Below are 17,371 nucleotides of genomic sequence, written 5' to 3' on the forward strand. Positions count from 1 at the left end.
AGGCACCACCTTAGGCCTAAGTCATCATGCGACTTTTGAAGCCCTTAATTCAGGTGGCCGGGTTACAATGCGTAGGAGGGTGGTGGCAAGCCCTGCATGCCACGAGATCGAGCCAACAGCTCCCTACACTAACTATTACCGTTAACCTAGACAAGTTTTTATGGAAGGGGAAACCGAAAAACTCGGGGGAAAACCCCTTAAACTAGTGGGGAGAGAACTTGCAAACTCAACGCAGAAGGAGTTGTTCCGAGTTTTCACCCAGTGCCACAAGCTTGGATCGAACCCGGCTCCTCTTGCTGCGGGGCGAAAGTGCTAACCACTCCGCTACCCCACTTAAATTAATTTGTAAAGTTTTTCGGGTGTTTCAGGAGGTTGACGTTATGATCTTATCAATCGAATTATCCACATTCGATCCAGTGCGAACAGAAAATCATTCCGTAATTTCGACGGTTTTTAAAAGTTCGGAATTCCTTTTGCTTTCCTCCGCTCCAAAAGCCACTTCAACGAGGTCAATGAATATCGTTAATATCAGCGCGGATGTAAGTAATCTTCTGTCAATTACCTATTTACTATACTCGCTGGCTGTGTGCTACTCCACTGTAAGAAAAAGTCAAAATGCGTCTGCCAATTGCAATTTCGTATAATAGTTCAAAACCTTCTTTTAAAGCTTGTAGACTACGTCAAAAAAATTAACTCATACCATTTAATTATGTTTAGTTTGACACATTTTGCACTGAAAATAAACTTGAGCTCAATCTATAAACGGGAACCGACTTGCATAGAAACACGTGCACACAAGTCATGCAGGAGAAGAGGCGTGTGTCCGCGTAATTTGCCATTTAAGTGTCAATTTATGCGCAATTTATACATTAATTTACTTTTAAAATGTCGACAATCGAACTACGAAGTGCTAAAATAAACAATTATTTAGTGGGAGATGTACACCATCAGATAACAGGTGCGAGATTGCCTTCAAATCGACAGGTTCTAGCAGTTTTGTTTTTCAATATTATGGAAGTTAAATTAGCAGTAAGTGAAAGGATATGTTTATTTTAGCAATAACAGGATTTATTTAAGAAACCTATCTACGACAATACATTTAATATTAACATTTATATATTCGTGTTATGAGCATTTTTCTGTTCATAAAAATCAGGGTTTGAAATAGTTTTTGTAATTTAAAATAACCACTTACGCCCGTTAATTCGTGTTATGTACGTGCATAATTGCATTATTTTCTTGCGCTCTTAACAACTTAAGTCAGCAGCTCGTATATTTACTTATTACATTTTAGTTCCGCGGAGTAAGTGAGAAATGTGCAAATTTAGGAAAAAAACATTTTGTGATTTTTTCATAAGAGTACTGTGATCTAACTGATCATTTCACCTATAGTCATTAGATCCTTTTGTTTGCCGTTAATTTGACGAAATTTTTAATAGATAACAAATCATGTTAATGGAAACTATTACATAAATGGACCTTAAAAATTGGAATTCTTTGAAATTTACTTTAACTCGACTTTCCCGTTTGAGCTTGAAGCTCCAATTTCTTCCATTTAAACATTTTGGATAGTACAGATAATTTTTACGTCATAAGTGTTCACATAATGAGCTTTTTTAAATAAAATCCTAGATTTATGCCCTTACATTTTTTTATGTATATTAAATTTGAACGAATTCACAATAAACCAGATGTCTCAAGGAAAGCCTGTGGGCCTTAGGCTTAGAGTGCCTTTATCAAAAAGCTGATACTAGTGAGTGTGTAGCTTGCAGACCTCGCTACAAATTTATGTCCGATTATGTTTTGTCAGAAGCGTCTAAATTTGGATTAATTCAGCTCAGATTTTCTTTAATTTCAAACAATGATATCTTATGATGATCACGAATTCCTTGAAATGCTTGGTTGCCTTTAAATAATTTTACATTTATTTTGCAGTTCCTTTCTCTATTTGTAATAAGCGTCATTCTGCTTTCATTTTTAATGGCAATTTCGATTCGTGGTTTTTGCCGGCGTACATCTTTTGAACAAAGGATCAAATTACTTTGCAAAGAAACAATTGAGGTAGTTTGGGAAACTCTGCTCATCTTGTTTAACGAACGTGAGTGCACTTTGAGCCTTAAACAGAACCATTTCAGGTATCATGGCGAGACCCAATTGGGCTGCCCGTCTCTCGGCTTGAGCTTACTGAGATTATTTAAATTATATCCTTCTTTGTTGAAAATTACGTCAAGCCATTATTTATCGGCGCGATTACATAAATAACTTTGAAACCATCGCCTAAAAAACCAAAGTATATTAGCGTGCTTGAGCTTTTATAATTCATTCGACAGCTTACCCGGTGACTCATGGCTCTTTAGTCTGGAGAATTTCAGCCATGACCTGGCTTCTATCTGCGACAGTTTTTTTCATTGACTTGACTTCTCGAATGAGATCAGAATTTTCCATGGAAACATTTTCCTTCATTGAAGCGCCAGAAGATATTATTAAGTCAAATTCCAAAAATGTCATTATTTTGAAAAACTTCTCCGAGGAGAGATTCTTGAAAATGAAAGTAATGTAAACTTTTCTTAAGTTATAAGAAATAGTTGAAATTGGGGTCTTATGACCAATCAATCACTACTGGTTTTCCCTTTCCTTTTTGATTTTGGTCATTTGGTTTTCTTTGGTCATTTCAGTGGTTGCCGGGAATGTGTTTTTGCGAAATAAATATTATTTTTGTAACGATTTTAAGGTTCATAGTTATATTACAACTAAAAAGGTGGTATGTAAACGTACTTTCCACAATTGTTAAAAACCGTTTCAAATATACAGAAATACCTGCTGGTCCAAAATTGGTTGGGAAGTTGTAGGAAAAATGGTCGTAGTAGGCAGCCTACCAAAATTCGACCTTTTTAAAAGATCCATTTATTGTCAGAATATAGTAAGATTTTTGTTAATCTGTGACAGTCAGTACACTCTGTTTGAAAAGTCTTCGACAGCTGAAATTTTTGCCCTCTTTTTAATTCTGCTAGAAAACTATAATAGATAGCTCGATGAAACCAATTGCAACTTTTATTTATTTTCCAATATCTTTCGTTATTTATCGGTTTCGTCCACCAAAAATTAATAGTTTGGCGGGAACCGTCGGAACTCATTTTTGACAACTGTTTAAATATTAGTTCTACGGCACTGACTCGCGCGTTTTTCAATTCACAATGGTCGGTTAATATTTAGAAAGTGGAAAAATTATCCCTCTACAACCAACGGTTGAGAAGTTATCGCGTTTCCAAATTGTCATCGAAGTTGCGTTATTTATAATCGCTTGATGAATTTTAGGTGTTTCCTAGTTTCGAGGAAAGTTTGGAAACGCTATAACTTCTCAACCGTTGGTTGTAGAGGGATAATTTTTCCACTTTCTAAATATGAATCGACCGTTGTGAATTCAAAAACGCACGAGTCAGTGCCGTAGAACCAATATTTAAAAAAGTGTCAAAAATGAGTTTTGACGGTTCCCGCCAAACTATTAATTTTTGGCGGACGAAACCAATAAATAACGAAAGATATTGGAAAATAAATGAAAGTTGCAATTGGTTTCATCGAACTATCTATTATAGTTTTTTAGCAGAATTAAAAAGAGGGCAAAAATTTCAGCTGTCGAAGACTTTTCAAACAGAGTGTACCTCAACAATACTAACCCGTCATGCCAACATCGAAGGTAAGAACTCGCTCAACTACTAAGCAAATTGCCGAACCGATTGGTCAGATGTCACTCTTGTTGGTTTGACATTCTGCCAACAGTGAAGTTGGGCCAACCTTATATTTCCCCGTGTTATAATGGCTCAACCGACGCAATACCGCCGTCCGTACGTACCGTTGGCCCGACTGTCTTAGACGTTGAACCACGTTACGCTTACTTGTGAAATAATTGTAGCTCCGAGAATATTCCACCGCTGGAGCCTACGTAACCCCCACAACTACTTAGTGTACCCTGTCAATTGAACGATCTTTTAAATAGTCAGCCATCAATCGAAGAATAGCCTGTTTTCTGTATGTATAAGCTATTTTCAAATAGAACACATGCTATTTTTCGATTCATGGTCTACTTTTTTTCCCTACAGAATTTTGAACAATAAAACGCAGAAAAATGCCTCTATTTTAAGATTTCATAAGCGATTTTGAAATATTTTTTAAAACCTTATTTTCTGAGGTCAAATCGTTTAAAGAGATACAAATAATAAATAATGTGACTAAAACACCTGCTCATTTTGGGTAATATCACCGCGAATGTTTAGTATTCTAAATAAGATCGTTCAATTAGCAGTGTAGACTATAAATTTTTCTGCAAATCTTCATGACACCTAAAAGCCGTTGAAAGAACACCTAAAGAACGCAAGAACGCGTTCAGATATTTTCTCATCTGCCACCTGTAGAACGTTTTAACTTATGATCACTACGTGTTTATCAGGTGCACTTATGTGTACTTCGATGTACTCTTGGTGTACTCTATCCGTTCATACCGATGTTTTTCGGTTGCTTTTGTGTAACATCTGTGGAACGAGACCGTCCACTTTTTCTCGCATCTGTGGCGCTTACAGAACACGTGACATCTGTGGAACGCCATCCGAAAAAAAGCACCAGAACACTAAATGAACACAAAGGGAACACTAAACGAAGGCATGCAGCTCTCAGAACTTTAATGCTTTAGCTCCTTGATCACTGTTAACAATTCCTGTTAAATTTACAGTAATTTACCTGGAAAGTTCATGCAAACGTAGCAAAAACCGTTTGCTACAGTATACAGGGTGTCTCAATGTGGTCGATCAGGCCATTTTTCTCAAAATGTATTTATGCTAGGGTTCTGAAATTTTCAGGGTTTATTTGTTAGGTATGAAAGGCTTTGGATACTAAATTTCAGAAAAATCGAAGGATTTTGTGCCGTTTTGGAAAATTTATTTTTTCACCGGTAGGTGTCACGCAAAATGTTTCAATAGAAAAGTTGTAGGGCATAGTCGAAAGTGTAAAAAGAATTTTGGTTCGGTTGAAAAAGACCTATTTTTCACTGAGTTTGGAGGTCGGGGGGAAAAAACAAGTTTTACTAGCAGGCAATAGCCTTTAACGAATTGTAGGTAACATGCATTTCAGTTATAAGATTTCGAAAAATAAACCAATAATAATTAGCCCAAGTGACAAATGTTTTTTAATGACTTCTACAAAATGTTTTCAAAAATGCCACATTCTGATGCAATGCACAAATATTCACGATGTTGCATATTGCGAAATGCTCCCCGAACCATTTCTGGAGTCACCCGGCGACATGCTTCGATGATTCTTTGTCGTAAATCTTCAACGCTCGTCACAGGTGTTTGGTATACGTAGTCCTTTACGAATCCCCAAAGAAAAAGGTCGAGTGGTGTTAGATCAGGGGATCTTGCAGGCCAACGAACAGGACCAGTTCTTCCTATCCATCTTTTACGAAACTCGTCGTTTAGATATGCAACCACGTCACGATATTGGTGAGGTGGCGCCCCATCTTGCTGGAACCAGATGCGTCTGTACTTGGCCAGAGGAATGTCGTCCAACACGTTGGATATTTCATTTTGAAGGAACTCCAAGTAGTTTTGACCGTTCAGACGATTTGGCAGGAAAAACGGGCCAATAATTCTGTCACCTAACAGACCAGCCCACACATTTAAGCGAAACTGCACTTGGTGGCGGTGAGGAAATCCCCAGTGTGGATTCTCGTAGTCCCACATATGTTGGTTTTGACGGTTGAAAGGCCCATCTCTTCCGAATGAACATTCGTCGGACATCAGTAGTTGATCGTGAAAATCCTGGTGTGCGTCAGCCATGAGGCAAAACCAATTGCAGAAGTCGAGTCGGCACTGTTTATCACCGTCATGCAGTCCTTGGTGAAGTGTCGCTCGATAAGGATGAAAATGGTGTCTTTAGAGTGTTCTCCAAAAGTAGTTTTGATCCAACCCTAAGTCAAAGCTGGCAGTCCTCGCGCGAGGATAGGCGACGAAGTAGGCAAGTATGGTGTTTTCCATGTCGATGTCCCGGAGACCACGACCACGAAACCTCGGATTGATATTACCCCAGTTGTCGAAGTCGCGGACCACTCTAAGAACCGTCGTATGACTTGGTCTGCAATTGGGAAATCTTCGTCTAAATAACTGACTTACTAGAGTAGCATTACGACGACCCTCTCCTTAAAATAATTCTAGCATATGAGCTAGACAAAAAAAAATAAGCGTAATTTTTGGTCTACAAATCTTTGATGATCTTACTCGTAACCACGTCGAAATGGAAGACGCGGTCTTTGTCTACTTTGTCTAATTAGGTGTTGAACGTAATAATTTTCTTTAACAATAACTTTTTGCAGATCTGATTATTAACTACATAGCTGAAAGGATAAGTTCCCTAAAATAAATGTACGATTGTTTACGTTAAAGGCTATTGCCTGCTAGTACAACTTGTTTTTTCCCCCGACCTCCAAACTCAGTGAAAAATAGGTCTTTTTCAACCGAACCAAAATTATTTTTACACTTTCGACTATGCCCTACAACTTTTCTATTGACACATTTTGCGTGACACCTACCGGTGAAAAAATAAATTTTCCAAAACGGCACAAAATTGTTCGATTTTTCTGAAATTTAGTAACCAAAGCCTTCCATATCTAACAAAAAAAACCCTGAAAATTTCAGAACCCTAGCATAAATACATTTTGAGAAAAATGGTCTGATCGAGAAATTGAGACACCCTGTATATAATATACATTTGGATGTATAAAGTGTAATTAACAGTATTTTAAAAATAGAACCTTAAATTTAATATCCTGTAGTGACAAGGAATTACGCTGTTGTTATAGGCATAACCAAAATAAATTTAAAATCAGTTATTTCATGGTAAGTGTACATAAGTGACCTAAACAAATTTGTTATGTGAACAGGAATTTTCGATTTAAATATATAAAAGTAAATTATTGAATGAACTAATTTATTTCAAAGACGTGGTAAAGCTAAATAGAATTAAAACAGCTTAAGTTTACAAATTTACTAAAAATATATTCACAATTTTTAAAGTGGTTAAATAACAATGCTGCCCACATTGCATTGGTTAACATCAATTACATTTACTTTTTTTAAATTTCAACAAAATTAAAATTTAGTATTTCATATAACATTACACAAATTCTACCAGTTTAATATTCTTCAATCTTGATTTTAATAAATACAACCAAAATATGTTTTATAATTGAAACTCTTCAATGTCGTCTTGGAGTGTACTGCAGCTAAACAATAAAAGAAATTTAATTGATGGAACTTAAGCACTAGGGTTTAAGGCGGGTTTTTTGTCTTCCAACAGTTATGATTAAATGCAATTGCAAAAATAGAGAAAAGATTTCAATAACTACTAAAATTTCAAAATAAAAAATCCTAATTATTTTTTAAATGGTGCATTACACAATAGGTGATCACAGAATAATAAAGAACTATATTTAAAGGTAATTTCCCTTAAATTGCAGGCTATAAACACTGAAGCTTATAGTTGCGTTGGTTAAAAAATTGGTTAAATATGTTTTGGGTTCAATAATTGCGATTCTGGGTTAAAATTTGCATATATTAAGGTTATCACCGAGGGGTCCGACATACGCCAAAATCCCGTACACATGCGAAAAAGATGATTTTAGAAATCTTGAAATCAACTTCAAAAACACAAAATCTCTTCGAAAACTCAAAATCAATCTATAAGATTTTATGATTTTGAAAATCCATTTAAAATCTCGAAATGCCTTTCAAAATTCCGAAATCACACCTCAAAATCCTTGAAAATTGCTAGAAGCACGTCTCATTCCGTTGTGTATTGTCTCACCCCTTGTAATAAAAGTAGACCAGTCCACTTTCTATCGTCATACCTTATGACCTTGAATTTTCGTTCGGTCTCGATCTCGATAGACTGAAGGGTTTCCCTCAATTTAGACCTTGCTCAGTGGGCTTTTTTATCGCCGCCTATTTGTTTTGGTAAACCATTCTAAAATAAAAATACATATACATTTCGTTTTCCAAGCTCATGTAGAAAAATCTTCAGTGTTTTCAGAATTAAAAGTAATGGAAATTGCCTTAAATATAGTAAAAAATAATAATTATCAGTCGGTGTTCACTTATTGATTCTGCTAGAAAAGTAAAAATATTTATGTAGAAAATTTAAAATGGGCAACTCAAATTTAAAAAAAACTAACTAAATGAAATTTCTCACCTCCTACCATATTCAATGGTTGAACACAGACTACCATTGCCTATTTTCAACTATATTTAAAAGCGACTTGAAAACACTGAACCTCCGATCAACGCGATTACTTTAATTCATGCAAATTGTTCACACAGAAATAAAACTATTGAATCCAAAATTATTTAACCACCCTTATTATTGCTCTAATTATAGTTATTATTGGGTAAAGTTGTTTATTAGTGAGGGTGCAAATAGGGTCCATTAACCTGGCCCGCCCTAATAAGCATAACTAAAATAGCATAGCCTATCAATACGCACCCATTATGCACCATTACGCACCGTTAATTTCAAATTTTGCACCAGTGCCGTTTTGACGGAATTTAATTTTTTAAATGGGCGGGCCAGCTTAACGATAGCCCGCCAAATTTAGAATTTCCAAAAAAAACATAGCCTATCAATACGCACCCATTATGCACCATTACGCACCGTTAATTTCAAATTTTGCACCAGTGCCGTTTTAACGGAATTTATTTTTTTAAATGGGCGGGCCAGCTTAACGATAGCCCGCCCAATTTAGAATTTCAAAAAAACAGCCTATCAATACGCACCCATTATGCACCATTACGCACCGTTAATTTAAAATTTTGCACCAGTGCCGTTTTAACGGAATTTAATTTTTTTAATGGGCGGGCCAGCTTAACGATAGCCCGCCCAATTTAGAATTTCAAAAAAAACAGCCTATCAATACGCACCCATTATGCACCATTACGCACCGTTAATTTAAAATTTTGCACCAGTGCCGTTTTGACGGAATTAAATTTTTTAAATGGGTGGGCCAGCTTAACGATAGCCCGCCCAATTTAGAATTTCAAAAAAAACAGCCTATCAATACGCACCCATTATGCACCATTACGCACCGTTAATTTAAAATTTTGCATCAGTGCCGTTTTGACGGAATTTAATTTTTTAAATGGGTGGGCCAGCTTAACGATAGCCCGCCCAATTTAGAATTTCCAAAAAAAACAGCCTATCATTACGCACCCATTATGCACCATTACGCACCGTTAATTTCAAATTTTGCACCAGTGCCATTTTGAAGGTAGTTAATTATTTAAATTAAATGGGAATTATTTAAATTGAGACCTCCGTAAGCACGGAGATTTACGTTGTTGGAAGACGGTTTGAAACCCTAAAAATTAAAATTAAGCGACGTAATTGCAAATTTAGGTTATATGACAATCACAGCTATTCAAAAATATAACTTTTATGAATATCGGACTTCAATTGAGAAACGGTTTGAAGACTTTTAGGCGAAAATATAAAACTACGAAAATTGGAGACCCGTAAATTACCGCGAAAGCCATACTTAAAACTAATATTTACTAATGGAACCGAACATATAAGTCCGCTGGATCCTAACCTAACCAAAAATAGTTTTTTTTAAAGTTATCGGACATAATTTTCAGTATGTTAGGCTCAGATTTCAAAATTATGAAGGGCGATCGATGCCGGTATGTGTACATTCGAACGAGTTAACATTTACCTCCCTATCCCTTTAAGCTAATTGTCCGACACGGCGGCATCGGCATCGGCATCGGCTACATTGTAAGTGAAACTAGTACAAACAAATCCTTAGGATTGTGTGTAAAAACCTAGGCGCAGTGTAATTTTGGGGCACTTATACCTGAAATTTCAAAAGTGGGGCCCTAAAATCGGTCCAAATGGGGGCCGTTAACAATCGTGCGCCTAATGGGAAAATCGCCACTGTGCTTAACAGAGCCGTTCGCTATTTTATGAGGAACTAAAGAGTTATAAATAGTAATCATCGGGAGCACAAGGTTGAAAACCCCTGATCTAGACTAACAATATGAACTTGAAAAGTTGATCTGACTCGTAAAACAGTGTAGTGCAAATTTCATAAATGGTGAGTCTTAATGGTGCATAATGGGTGCAAATTGATGAGCTACTTTCAAGCCTTAAAATTTGAAATGGGCGGGCCCTATTAACTTGGCCCACCCGGATTTAAATTCATACATGTAATTAGTCTCGGGGAACCAGGGTGGGGCAAATTTCAAAAATGGTGGTGCATAATGGTGCATAATGGGTGCCAATTGATTGGCTACTTTTAAGGCTGTAAATTTGAAATGGGCGGGCTTCATTAACTTGGCCCGCCCAATTTGAAATTCATATATCTCTGAACCCAGTGTGGTGCAAATTTCAAAAATGGTGGTGCGTAATGGTGCATAATGGGTGCCAATTGATGGGCTACTTTTAAGGCTGAAAATTTGAAATGGGCGGGCTTCATTAACTTGGCCCGCCCAATTTGAAATTCATATATCTCTGAACCCAGTGTGGTGCAAATTTCAAAAATGGTGGTGCATAATGGTGCATAATGGGTGCCAATTGATGGGCTACTTTTAAGGCTGAAAATTTGAAATGGGCGGGCTTCATTAACTTGGCCCGCCCAATTTGAAATTCATATATCTCTGAACCCAGTGGGGTGCAAATTTCGAAAATGGTGGTGCGTAATGGTGCATAATGGCTTCCAATTGATGGGCTACTTTTAAGGCTGAAAATTTGAAATGGGCGGGCTTCATTAACTTGGCCCGCCCAATTTGAAATTCATATATCTCTGAACCCAGTGTGGTGCAAATTTCAAAAATGGTGGTGCATAATGGTGCATAATGGGTGCCAATTGATGGGCTACTTTTAAGGCTTAAAATTTGAAATGGGCGGGCTTCATTAACTTGGCCCGCCCAATTTGAAATTCATATATCTCTGAACCCAGTGGGGTGCAAATTTCGAAAATGGTGGTGCGTAATGGTGCATAATGGCTTCCAATTGATGGGCTACTTTTAAGACTGAAAATTTGAAATGGGCGGGCTTCATTAACTTGGTCCGCCCAATTTGAAATTCAAATATCTCTGAACCCAGTGTGGTGCAAATTTCAAAAATGGTGGTGCATAATGGTGCATAATGGGTGCCAATTTATGGGGTACTTTCAAGCCGGAAAATTTGAAATGGGCGGGCCCATGGCCCTCCCGGATTTAAATTCATACATGTAGATCTCCGAAACCAATGTGCTTCAAATTTCATAAAAGGTAGGGCTTAATGGTGCATAATGGGTTGGTTCGCCGATTTTTAAATATACGCCGGAAAACTAGCCTGTCACAAAGCACCCGTGGTGCAACGTTACGCACCACCTTCTTTATAATTTGCACCTTACCAGTTTCTGAGATATACGAAATATGGATTTAAATCTATATTTTATTATTTAAGATTTTTCAATGAAGAATATTTCAAAATCATTTTTTGCTAGTTTAAATATTAAAAAATGTATCTTAGGAATAGGAACTTTATTTTTCAATACGGGTGGAAATTTAAAAAATGAACTACTTCTGTATGTGGAATACTTTAACTACACCCTTACTAGTGTAAAAGTATCTTTATTAGTCAAGTAATTACCTTTTGAACTACCGAACTAAATATCACTAATTTGATAAGAACAAAATTGTAATAAAATATGAAAAAGGTTTTAATTTAATAGAATAAAGATCGTTTAGTGCGTTTTTGTTACGCTTAAACTGGACGCTTTTTTTCGGGGATAGTTTAATAATATTATCTATTTAAGTTGTATAAAAAAAAGATGGACAATTGCAGTTTGATTTTCGCTACAGTCTTCTTTCTGGTTTTTCAGATCGTCATAAATCTCTCATTTGTCGTTAGGTCGATGGGCATAGCAAACATAATGTCCAGTTGTACCAGTATAGAGATATTTCAACGCGGATTTTTGAAACGTCACACTTGGTGGGGGGGGGGGGTCAAAAATCTACGCTACTGCCAGCCTTCGAATTCCAGTTTATTTTTCTCAGTTGTTAGTTCGCCATTTTGTGAGGAATTTTTGTATCTTAGATCATAGGAAATGGGTAAAACTCATCGTCGTTGTTATGTGGCTAGTTGTCAAGGGGGAAAACAAATATCAGGAAAAGAAGAATATGTAGGGTTTTTTAAAATACCAGCCATTATAAAAAACCAGGGTGTACAAACGGAAGAATTGTCTGCTAATAGACAAAGTGTGTGGTTGAGAAAGCTAAGGCTTAACTCTTTTAAAGATTTGGACCAAGTGAAAATATGTTCAAGACATTTTTACTCAGGTATGTTAACTACTATATTCTTCAAAAATTATAATTTTTGATCCTAGAAATACATATATATATATATATATATATATATATATATATATATATATATATATATATATATATATTGATTGTAGGTAAACCCTCAAAGCTATATGATAAAACCCATCCAGATTGGGTACCAAACTTGAATTTGGGTTATAAATTCAATCAATCATACAACGATGTTGCGGATAGGAATGCAAAACTTCAGAGGCATAATAGAAGAATTAATCGTTTTCAATGCGTAACACCAGTTTCTTCCAAACAAAAGCTACCATTATTTAATCCAAATGCCGTATCAACACCCTTAGCGCGTGTGCTTCAAATGGAGGACTCACTTAGTAAGTACGCCTTTTCTTATAAACTCCCTAGTCTTGTAGATTCAATTATTCGATTTTTCTTAGATCATAGCACCATTTCAAAATCTACATCTACATTCTCAGAAGAAGCTACAGATTTTCAAATTTCCCAAGAAGTTGGTATTTCTTCTATCTCTGATGAAGTTGGAGATTCGTTAATTTGGGAAGGTGCTACCTCTACACTTGACTCTGTGTTAATTTCCGATGAAAGCATAGGTTCATTAGACTCCCCAAAAAACTACAGCAGTTCAGTTCCCAAAGGTGAAAATTTGAAAATCAGCGTTGCCACGCAAACATTTTCTAGTTCTATAGATAAAAGCACCCAAATAGGCCCAGAATATGTGGAAATTAGTACACAAACTGAATTAGACCAAAAGGCTTTAACCGAAATTATTAATAAAATTAATAAAGAAATGATACACAGCTCTACTCAAGCGGGGCCATTATTAGCGGAAGGTTCTTCTCAGACTATAATCAGGGTTTGCGAAAGGTTTGAGCTAGAATGTGCAGAAATTAAAAATAGAGAATCTTCCGAAGAAGTTTCGAAACTTCTGGTCAAATTAGAAGATGCCAATAGTTTGCTTTACTCTTGTAGTGAAAACATAAAGCAATTGGTATCCGAGCTTGGCACACTAGAAGACGAGTTAGGCCAACATAAATACACTGAATTTTATTTTAGAGGAGATAGAGGTAATTTAAAAGTAAAGTACTTCACTGGTCTTGAGACATTGGAAGTTTTACTGGTTTTAGTTAAAGAAGTTTCACCATACTTATTTCAAAATTCAAAGTTGACCAATTTTCAGCAAGTCATTTTAACGATCATGAAGCTAAGACTAGCTCTAACAAACAAAGATTTAGGTTTTCGTTTTTGGGTATCTGAAGCAACAGTTGGGAGAATTTTTTACAATTGTTTAAACGCTATGTACAACCGTCTTCATAAATTTGTAAAATGGCCTGAAAGAGATGAATTATGCGCTACAATGCCCATGTGTTTTAGGGAAAAGTTTGGAAAGCAATGTGCTGTCATCATAGATTGTTTTGAGGTTTTTACCCATAAACCATCAAGCGTTAAATGTCGGGCTGAAACTTACTCCAACTATAAAAGTTGTAACACCGTAAAATTCCTCATTGGTGTAACTCCGCAAGGATCGATAAGCTTCATTTCTAAAGGATGGGGAGGAAGAGTTAGTGACAAGCACCTAACAGAAAATTCTGGGCTTTTAAATAAGTTGTTACCTGGGGACCTTGTTTTAGCTGATAGGGGATTTAACATTGATGATTCTGTAGGCTTCTATTATGCGACTATAAAATACCCAACCTTTACGAAAGGAAAGAGCCAGTTATCCCCGCAAGATGTCGAATCTACTAGAAAACTTGCCAACGTCAGAATTCATGTTGAGAGGGTAATAGGTCATCTCCGCCAGAAATACACAATATTGTTTACCAAACTTCCAATTGATTTACTTCACGTAGCCCCAGAAGAAGAAATGGCTACTCTAGACAAAATTGCCGTAGTCTGCGCTGCCCTGACAAATCTTACCCCATCTGTTGTTCCTTTTGATTAGATTGTTTTATTCAATTTTTGCTACTTAAATAATATCAAATACCCCTAGCTGATAAATAATTTTTTTAGTACTAAATGTATAGAATAATTATGAGAGTCAATTACTATTCCAGAATTTTTTTTTATGTCTCATGAGTTCTTAGTAATAAAAATTGTCATTAAAATCCAAGACGTTTATTTAAGTTTTTGGTGCGGTTTTTAGTTTTTTCTTTTTCACTTCTCTGTTAATTTTGGCACAGTCTGGGCAAAACCATCTCCCTTTTGGTATTCTTTTAATTTTCAAACACTCTGTGTGAAACCAATTAATTCTGCAATTTTCCCCTTCACAAAAATCATTTCCCCATCTTCATCTCCTTCGCAGTAGCACCATTTCCGGTGATATAAATTGTCTGTATGGCAGACCTGTTTGACAGGCGATAAAATATATTGTAGTGACCTCTTTGAATTGCCCATTTTATTCGGTGATGAACAACTATTGGGTTGTTTACTTGGAGATAAAATGGCCATACTACTGTAAGTTGTTGGTTTCAATACCGTAGCCAAGGTTAATTGGGTTCTCGATACAGAAGCCACATGACGGTCAGGTTCTGATACGGTAGGTAAAGTTTGGATGGATTTTGAAATGCTACCTGAAGGTGTACATTTTGAGATGAAAGTCTTGGTTAAGTTGAGTGCAGTTGTTGAAGTGGAAGTTGGTTTTGATTTTGTAGTTGAAGTTAACTTGGGTTTTGATTTGGCTGCCGTAGTTAGGATTGGTTTGGACATAGTAGGCTTTGTTAAATTGGGTTTTGATATGGTAGCTTTAGTCAGGCTTGATTTTATGGTAGCGTTATTTAACTTCGGTGTTGATATATTCGCAGTAGTAGGGTTTTGTTTAGATATATTTGTGGTAGCAGGGTTTGGTTTTGATATATTTATGGTAGTAGGGTTTTGTTTAGATATATTTGTGGTATTAGGGTTTGGTTTTGATATATTTATGGTAGTAGGGTTTTGTTTAGATATATTTGCGGTAGCAGGGTTTGGTTTTGATATATTTATGGTAGTAGGGTTTTGTTTTGATAAATTTGCGGTATTAGGGTTTGGTTTAGATATATTTATGGTAGTAGGGTTTTGTTTTGATATATTTGCGGTAGTAGGGTCAAAATTCACTGTATCGTTGGAACCGTGGTTAATTGGAGGTGCATTTGAGGTTCTTGTATAAAATTTGGCCAAAAGCTCAGGCAAAATTGCTAACTTAAAGAAAGCTTCAGCTTTTGGTGCCATGGTATTCCAAAACTGTTCATCTCGATAAATGCGTTGAATATGAAAATCCACATTTGTCCATACACAAAAATCAGCGTAGAAACGTCCCGTTATAAACAACTGCGCTTGAATTTGGTAAAAATACTCATGATTGTTTTTAACGGTATTTTATTAGAATCTGTATTTTCTAAGCAATGTTTAGAATCGAAAGTCTTACATGACCTATTTCTCATTGTATAAGGGCACTTTCTTTCGACGACTCCTTTGCCACAACAATCACACTGTACTAATGCATCAGGGGATGCCCCAAGGTGAGGGTATGCCACATTTAAGCAGAGGCCCGCAAGCTCTACCTTGAAGTTTTGATGATTGGCTTCCATTTCCGTTTTGTAAATTCTTCGCATGGTTTCTTCATGCACTTTTCCCCATTTTGTAGCCTCAGTTTCAAATGTTTTCGTGTTTGGGTAGCAAATTAAAGCTATCAAAGAAGCTGACGGCATAGCCGGATCACTGTGGCATGATTTCCTAAAGTTGGATGCAGTTATGCGACCTGCCCGAAAGCGATGCCATGACTTGCTTGCTGCCTGCATCTTTGTTTCCCTCTCCACCCGCTCTACTTGATCTTCGGTGAATTGAAATTTTAGTTTTTCACATTCATTAAGTAGTTGATTAAATTTTAACCCACACTTAGTTTGATCATAAAGTTCAGTTAGAGCAACTGGGAATCCAACGCTAACACACTTTGGAATGTAGCTTTTTTGGTACTTTCGGTGAATGCTAAAATAAGAGCAATTAAGCCCTACCTTAAACAGTTCATCTTCTAATTTCGAGTGCTCTTCTTTGGTTATTAAAGGAACAGAGTTTTGCTTTAACACGCATGACTTTTTAGGAACAATAATGCCATCTTCTAATATGCCATCTAGTTGGTTTTTTTTTACGGACGCAGCACTGAGGTTCATTTTGGATATTTCAGAATATGAAGCTGGTTTTGTCACAGGCACAGACCAGTATGCTGCAATACCAGTTACAGTTTTTACTTCTCTAAAGCGAACAGCATACTCAATGTAAAAAAGTAACGCACCTACATCTGAGCATGACTCCGCAAGGCCAGCCATGCATGTGCAATGCGCAGAAACAATTGAGCCATCATCATTTGCAATAATCCATGGTTTAAGGGGGGTTTCCCTTAGTCTCTGCGAATGCATTACCTATGAGAATTTGAATATTAGACTATTTAACCAAATTTAATTATTGTAAATTACTTAGTACTTACAGTGGCTAAAACGAGAATTTTAAGTCCAATTGTTTTCACTAACACGTCTCTAACAAAGCCGCACACAAATACGTTATATGAGTACATGCTCTTGTAGTTTTTGAAGTTTTCTTTTGTAAAAGGTGAAATACCCTCGACAAGGTACATATATATCTGGGAAAGACGTTGGTGGTAGTACTTCAAACGTTTTCAATTCTGTTGGATCCACTTTTTGGAAGTCATTTGATTTTAAAAGGTACGGATTAACGTTATTAATTGCCCCAATCTTTTCTTTATACCGCTCTTCAACATTTTTTTCCGTTAAATTTTCAAAATAATTTAAGGACTTAGCCATGATGTTTAAAGAGTATGCTAACGAATAGCCTAGGCTAAATAAAACCCTCACAAAATGGCGACCGAGAAAGAGTATTTTTTTAACAAGAAGGATGAATACCAAAGACTATACTATCTATTATGTTATTCTCCTTGGTTTCAATAAGCAGTCGACAAAAGTTCCGTCCCCTTTCCCCCACTGAAATATCTCTATTGCTACCTCCACGATAAA

Source organism: Leiobunum rupestre, chromosome 1 (assembly GCF_980474605.1).
Source record: "Leiobunum rupestre chromosome 1, qqLeiRupe1.1.hap1, whole genome shotgun sequence".
NCBI classification, from domain to species: Eukaryota; Metazoa; Arthropoda; class Arachnida; order Opiliones; family Sclerosomatidae; genus Leiobunum; species Leiobunum rupestre.